General features: G+C 37.6%; 1 long non-coding RNA gene across 1 annotated transcript in view; it reads left to right on the forward strand.

Moving 5' to 3' along the window:
* Window positions 1-4,782, forward strand: part of LOC139827489 (uncharacterized) — a 33,150-nt gene extending 28,368 nt beyond the window's left edge. The window contains exon 4 of the long non-coding RNA XR_011738058.1: window positions 4,150-4,782. This is a non-coding gene — a long non-coding RNA (uncharacterized lncRNA). The remainder of the gene's footprint in view (window positions 1-4,149) is intronic.
* The last annotated feature ends 3,193 nt before the right edge of the window (window positions 4,783-7,975 follow it).

Genomic DNA, 7,975 nt, shown 5'->3' on the forward strand with positions numbered 1-7,975 from the left:
TGCTTCACTAAAGAATCATCCATCTTTTTTCTTCCCTCCATTGAACAAATTTTCTTTGTTTTCTTCATTATCTTATGCATTGCAACTGCTGACCTGGAATTTCACCTGACATGTTACCAGAACCAGATATTCCCAGTTAGTAATGGGTCCTGTGAGATCTTGCTCACATTATATTCCCTGAGTCCTGCTTTCTCAGGCTTCAGCTTTATGCTTTACATGGGGTAAAACAGGTCTAAATCACCATCACTGATTATTTTCTCACTGCTACGAAGTTTCTTTAAAGATTTTACAGAGACCTATGGTTTAGGAATCATTTCATATGTCCCAGAGTATTAATGTTTATAGCTGGTAGTTACAACATCGTTTATTAAACATGTTTTGAAACATCATCCATGTGTTCCCACATGTTAAAGCATATCTACAGTAATTTAAAGTAATTTGTATTAATCATGTAACATTAGTAAAATATTTATAAATTTACCTTAATTTAAAGTGCCACCATTTTATTCTCTTAAATTAATAACCACTGACAAGTTACTAGTGAAGAATGATGTTGCGTTACAGTAATCCACAATTTTGGAGACTTCAAAGCTTGAACACATAGTTGTTTCTCCTTATATCATCAATATATGCAGTTTTGCTACTTCCCCCCTCTTTCAGATTCATAATGTTTTTCCTGTTGTCTCTTTCAATGCCCTCAAATCCTGAGGGGGGCAATCTTGTAATTACATGCATTAACTCTATTATATTGTGGACTTCTGTGATTCTGCACCCACACAATGAGTAGCTGCTGCATTCTTAAATGCCAACTACTCTTTAACTGTAAAGGCACCTACTATTTTATTGGAACTATTCTTGCTTTATTACTGTAAACAACTTTGATCATAATGATGCCATTTGAAAGAGCTGATCAAGCTGAGAAAAATGACACTCCAGTCATAAAGTCACACTAAATTTTGCTATTAACATTTTATAGTGCATATAAGGAGAGCGTTCCAAGTTGCAACTACAGACAAAAGAGAAAATTAATTTTACATAGAAATGTAGATTTAAGCATTAGCAATATACTGGTACAATCATTTGCACCATTTTCTTAAGCACAACGGATGACCCTTTTTGTAGACAAGAAAGCATGCTGGTTGTCATATCTTAGATGAATCGGTGCCTGCTCTGTGGCAAACATGAGAATATATTACAGCCCTTATCCCCCAAAGATGGAATTATTGTGTTAGGAAGAAAGTATAGAAATGTCATATAAAACAACCTGAAAAGTTCTCAGAAAGAAAACACAGTTCACAGTAGAGCTCTCGACAGAAAAGAAAGCCTGAGCTGAAGGCTAAATCGCTTTTTCCAGCAAAACTGATCACCTGACCCCTAGGATAATTTTGCTGGGATACATGCCAAGCATGGAGTTTGGTGACAACTGCTGAAGTAGTATCCTCCTTTGGACAGAATTAAAAATACAGTAGACTGGTATCTGTACTGGGAAACTTCACTAAAAGCGATTTAGTGTGGGCTATGAGGTAAAACAAAGTGATTTTGGTGCAATTAATGTTGTAAATTCACCAAGGAACTGAAAGTAACAGATCCAGTGAAGTAACTACTAACTCTGCTGTAATACAGAGAAAACTGTTTGTAACGGGGTGAAATGCAAATAAATGGTAGTTGGTAAGAAAGATACGCAAGTGTATGAATGTGAATTAAAGAAGTTAGACATGCAGGGCTGGAACCTGGCCTTCACTGGGGTCGCGTTCCTGTTCTCCAACAGCACAAACATCTCCTCAAGCAGCAGTCAGTGCAAAGTATCCAGGTATTACTTAGTAACCTATTGTGGATTCCAGCTGGAAGTACTGGATCTTTTTCATCTTAAGTTGCCCAAAGGTATTCCAGTGATTGCAGTTCTCAGTTGCATGCAGCGGGAGCTCTTGTCAGCCCTCCTGTCTTACCGTAGCAGTCTGAACTAGAATAAGGGGGAAGAGGTATCTGGCAGTTGGAAAGTGGAATAAGATTGCCTCACTACAACCTCTGACATGGGCTACTTGCCTTACTGACTTCTGATTACTGTATACTTATTTAGAACTGTGAGCTTTCAAATTAAAAGGTTAGATTTATGCCTCTGGAACACAGAGCTGCTTTGCCTTGAGAGGTGATGGTGGGAAGTGAGTACCAGTATAATGAAAAGCATTGTGCTCACTGAGCTAATGGCACTCACTCCTTTTTAAGCAGTGCACCAGGCTTGTCCCTAAGGCCAATGCATGAGATGCACAGTCCTATTGCAATATCAGCCCTTTACAACTCGTTTTGCATAAGACCAGGAGCAACTCGTTCCAAAAGATCAAGTAGGCAGATGGCAATGCAACTGTATATTGCGCTTCACGCTCGTGAGATGCTGGCTAGGTATTTCATTGTTACTTCTTGCTGGTTTACACAACATATTAAGTCATCTGATCTTTTAAAATTTGTTTGTTTGTTTGTTTTTGCCAGTCTCCCACTCGTGTTTCTAGTTATTTTCAGGGCAATAGCATGATTTTTCCTTTAAGCCCTACTTTTTTTCTATATTTTCTCTAATTTTATGGACTTTCACGTAATAATGTGGGAAGTTCTGTGAGGTTCCACTGTTTTGATAAGACATTTTTGTTTTATTGCTAAGGCCTGGTAAAGGGAAAAGTGACATTTTAAACAAATACCTGGTAAATTAATAAGCTTCATAAATTACAAAATATCTGAACAGCAGCTGGTGAAATACAATAACTCTGACTTGAACCTATTAAGTTCTTAAGTCTGCTGTACATAGTTTACACCAGTGCCAAACATTAAAAGTAGCTTATGTAAAAAGAATGCAAGATGTCTTCTGTAGAAGCAGGACTAAGATTCATCCCAGCAACATTGGGTCCTCTGCTATTTCATAACTTTCATTTTTCTTAGTATATAATTTTCTATAATTGTGCAATTATCAGTAATTTAGCAATGGCAGCTTGATTATTCAATGTTCCAAATGTCTCGATTCTTTATAAAGAGGAAAGGTACACATAAGTACATATCCTGGTGGAAGAAGCCTGGGTGTTTCTAAACCAAACCCAACCAAACTAAACTAAACCCTAAGCAGTTCTCTATAAAGCTATGGTAAGAAATGCACTGATGCATGTGGAGAGACCGCCTGATTTCTTACTGACACTTTTCTTTCTGTAACAGGTTTTTGTTTATTCTTCAGGGCAGAAAGACTGCATTTTTTCTTGCCTTGAGCTAAATTCTCTAAAACTGCTGGGCAGGAAATATAATATCCAATATCCTACTATTTCTCACTTCATTATACTAATATAGTTTCACATACAATGAGGCAGAAATAATGAAGAAAATATGCTGTAGCAATGAGTCTTTATGTGACTACTTTTTTAATACAGTCTTGTACAGTGCATTTTCAGGTCCCTTGTATGCAATTCCATTTCTATACCATAATACATTTAATTTTACATTTTCAGTTGATATGAAAGTTGTTGAGAAGGAACCTCAAAACCACCACCAGACAATGGCTTCTGTTCTCAGCTGTCACAAGAGGTCTGTTGGGGCAGCGTGAGTGCTGGTCAGGGGGCAGAGTGTCTTTCAAGAAAAATCTTAACCAATGCCAACAAAATCAGTGTCTTAGGCTGGGGCAAGTGTGCATTAAAAAAGGGTCTGAACGAATATGAGGGCTCATTTGAAGGATGGATTCTGGAGTGGAAGTGTTAAAAACGTTGTTGTGACACTACACTGAAATGACATCCACTTAGTGTATCCTTGCTGCAAAAGCCATCTCAAAACAAGCAGCATTTGTGGCCCCTAACAGGGAGAGACCTGAGACTTGTACAACACAGACCCCTTGGCTACTGCTTCAGCCAAAACCACTCAACAGTGCTTATGAAGCCTTTTTCAAAGAAACGTATAGGAAATGATCACTTATTTTATATTGGCTGTATTATCCTCTACAGTATTTTGCTCACATGAATATTTAAAGTCCTCCAACAGTTGAGGGTTTTTAGGAGCCAGAAAACACCACTGTATGTGTGAAATCTAAAGTCAGAAAGGGCGCTGATTGGCCTCCCCAGAGGCTGGTGACCTTCATTTATCTGGAAATGGCCAGAGCACAGGCAGCAGATCTGTTTCCTTCCACAGGGCCTCCAGCATGACCCATAGGAACCCCCGCGGGGCTCACAGCCTTTTTCATTCCATGTGCCCAGTCAATCCACAGCTATTTGAGACTTGCCAACAGGGATGCTGACCAGCGTCACTCAGAATGGTGATTTCTGTGGTGTGGAATTGGACCAAAACCAGAAAACTCACTTAATCTAGGCCACTGTCAGGTTTGTTATACAGTAACTCCTTTTGGTCACTGCTAACTTGGGCTGAATTCAAACGAAAGCCTTACAAAGTTTCTAGTGTTGCTCTTGTGAACTACTTGTTAACTCAGTCCAGCTGCTCTCCCTGAATACAGTTTTTTAAAACTATGCTTCCAACTTGGTTGTCATTATTCATGAGGCTTTCTGGAAGTGCTGATCCTTGCATTTAACTTCATCATTCATTTTCTCCATTATATTCCATCTGAAATTGCATCTGCTACTTGTAGATTGATAAACACTGGATACACCTCCTAAGGGCTTCTAAAGTTTCAAAACGGGGTGGGTTGCTATTCTTATGTAAGGAAAATGTATAATTAAAATACACATACTGCAGACTAAGAAGTTACATATGAGGAAAACAGGCTGGGTTTTTTTTGTATGAAAACCTTATTCCAAATTTTCAAGACTCTAAGCAGGCATACACAACTTTTAAACATTCTGTTGGTTTTAAAACATAAAAGCTATTCCACCATTACAAGTAGTCATTGTGTCTGTTTTCTATAAGCTGGATTTAAATACATTTACATAGTTCTTGTGTGGAAAACTATTATAATTGTGTGGTTTAAGGATGATATTTATGCAGCATCATGAAACAATTACATGTTTTAAAGTTGGTTTTCCATTGAGTTTAAGAATTTACTCCCTCAAGTTAATCTACCTAGCTTTATTTTTTCACCATTGACTCCTTTCTCCACAGTTTGTCTTTGAAGCATCGTTATCCTTTTGCTTTCAACATTGTCAGGTTACAGTACTGTAAGAACTAATAATGAAGCCATGTGTCCTGACAAATACACTAAGCAAAGGCACTTCAGGTTGCATTTGATAATTATTTGACCTTACTGGATCTTATCAGGACTATCTGTAGGTAAACAAGTGTGGAGAAGAGAGTTCCAGGCACAGGGGTTGGTAAATCACAGATGCGTGAAAGGATATTCCGGAATAATTGTATCAGTTCTGCATTAGGTGTGTGCCTGCTCTTCCGATTGGTTTAAAGCAGGAATTATATTTTCATCTGACACATTCTTTGTTGCAGAGTTTCATGTAGTGAAATGGTATAGTAAAACTTGATAATAAATAACAGTAAAACTATATAGTAAGAGTAAAATCATCAATAGTAGTAGAAAAAAAAGTAATAGTAAAAAACCAAGACAGTAAGAGTAAAATAGTAAAACTAGATAGTAATAGTAGAACTAGGTAGTAATAGTAAAACTAGATAGAAATAGTAAAACTTGGATCATAAGATGCAGTAAATTAATTAGAAACAGGGTAAATGGATGGCAGAGAACAAATCGTAAAATAAAAATAAATGCAAAAACATCTCAATGACACCTAATTTTTAAATATTACACAGTAAGAAAAATGGGTAGGTTTTACTTGACTTTGCTATGGTGAAAGCACCCCCAGAAAGTAACTTAGAATATCTCACTGATTTTCTAGGGCAGGTAAATTGATGTAAATTTGTTGGAGAGTCTAACCTAGATTGATATAGCAGTAGCACAACAGAAAAGTTAAATACTGTTTCCTTAAGACTTTGTATCAAGATGTATTTCTGCCAAGTGAACTTTCAAAAGGAACAAAATCAAAACCAAAATAGATTTAATAATACTTCAGTAGAATCACATGCTCTTTTGACTATCCGTGAATCCTACAAAAGGCTTTACAAAACTTTTGAAGATAAAACCCTGTCACATGTTGGCATTAGACGGTTCAGCGCAACCTATGCACACATTTCAAATGAAAAATCTGTCCTCTCTGAAAGACAAAACCTTATCCTGTCCTGTCTGTATCACAAATAAATGCATAAATAAATACCCAGTACTAGCCATGCAGCAAGGAGGTCACAGAACAGAGAGAACTAGCCCTGCTGGTACAGAGGTGGCTTTCCCAGGCTCATGGCAAATGCATAGGACCATTTGGGCAATGTAAACAGGAGATACCATATGGGATCACATTGGCGGTCCAGTGCCCTGTCTCTGCTGTAAGTGGCCAGGACCAGATGCTTCAGTGGAATTTGCAAGAAAACCCATAATGGACAATTATTGAATAATTTGCTCGTAGGGGAAGTTTCTTCCTAATCCCAGACAGTTAATGATTGGTTTATGCCCTGAAGCATGAGGCTTCGTATATCTCCACCCCCAACCATTTTTATCCTATCTAAGGTATCCCTGGGCGCTCTCATTATCCAAATAAGTGTATAATCCTTTTTGAATCCTACTAAGCTCTTGGGCATAATGATAGCTTGTTGCAGTGAGTTCAACAGGCTAATTATGCATTGTGTAAAAAAGTATTCCTTTTTATCAGTTTTAAATTTGTTTCTTTTCAATTTAATGGATGTCACTTTGTTCTTACATTATGGGGAAGAGTAAATAGGAGCACCCAATTGACCTTCTCCATACCATTAATTATTTTATATCTCTCTATCATGTCCCCACTTATTAATTTCCTCTTTCAACTGAATGGTTCTCTGTTAATATGGAAGTTTCTCCTGGTCTCTGTTCCTTTCTGTTGCCTAAGTTTGGGTTTCTTCCATTTCCACAATGTATTTTAAGATGGCACGAGCAGAAATGAATACGGCATTCAGGGGAGGTGTGCCAACAATGTGTATAATTGCGCAATTACAATATTGTCATTGTTTTCCGTCCTAGTCTTTATACATTCTCACATTTTGTTTGCTTTTTTAACCTCCACTGCTCATTGATTAGATGTTTAATTGAGCTGCCCGCAGTGACCCCCAGGTCTTTTTCCCAAGTTGTTACAGTTAATTTAGAACCCAGCAATGTGCATGAGCAATTCAATCTGTTCCTTCCAATATGTATTTTCATCTTTGTCAATGCTGAATTTGGCTGCCATTGTGCAGGCTTATTAGGTCTCATTGAACATCTTTGCAGTGTTCGTAGTGCTGACTATCCTAAATAATTTTTTGCTATCCAGAAAGTTTACCACTCTCCTGAATGCTCTTTTCCAAATGACCCTGGCACAATACCAACCAGAGGAAAGTGTTTCTGGCATGTGACATGTAGTCTGGCTGGATGTAAGGCTACTTTTGATTAAGTATTGACTAAGACATAGGGGTTAGAGTAACTAGAATTTCCAAGAATAAAACATAAATGCTAAACCTTACCTGAAGTTATACACTAAATTAACTCTGGTTGCCTAATGAGCCCCCATTTGGACACACATCACAACCACAGTGCGTTTTCACATAACCTGCATTTCTTTTTGCAGGCATAACTATATAATGGGATCTTATAAGCATTACAAAAGGACAGAAGTTTGCTGCAGAGCTGTGTGTGAAACTTTAAATAATATTCTGCATTTCAGACAGCAAAAGCCAAAGTTGTAGGCTGGCTCTTACCAGTATGTGTTTGACACTGGTTAACATATACCCCCTCTGGTGCTTGATCAAGGCAGCCACAACCTGCAGGTTAGCAGGACAGTCTAGATCTTAAGATCTTAAATTTCTCCTGTGCAACAGAGACTCAAAAAAGTGTCTTTATGTGCATATCTTCTCAGTATTCATTATTCTGAATAAATCAGAGCACATTTGGTTTTTCAGAGTGACCTGAACTTAGGTTAAACAACAGACAAACTTAAAACAAAGA

The sequence above is a fragment of the Patagioenas fasciata genome, chromosome 3, assembly GCF_037038585.1.
Source record: "Patagioenas fasciata isolate bPatFas1 chromosome 3, bPatFas1.hap1, whole genome shotgun sequence".
Classification (NCBI taxonomy): domain Eukaryota; kingdom Metazoa; phylum Chordata; class Aves; order Columbiformes; family Columbidae; genus Patagioenas; species Patagioenas fasciata.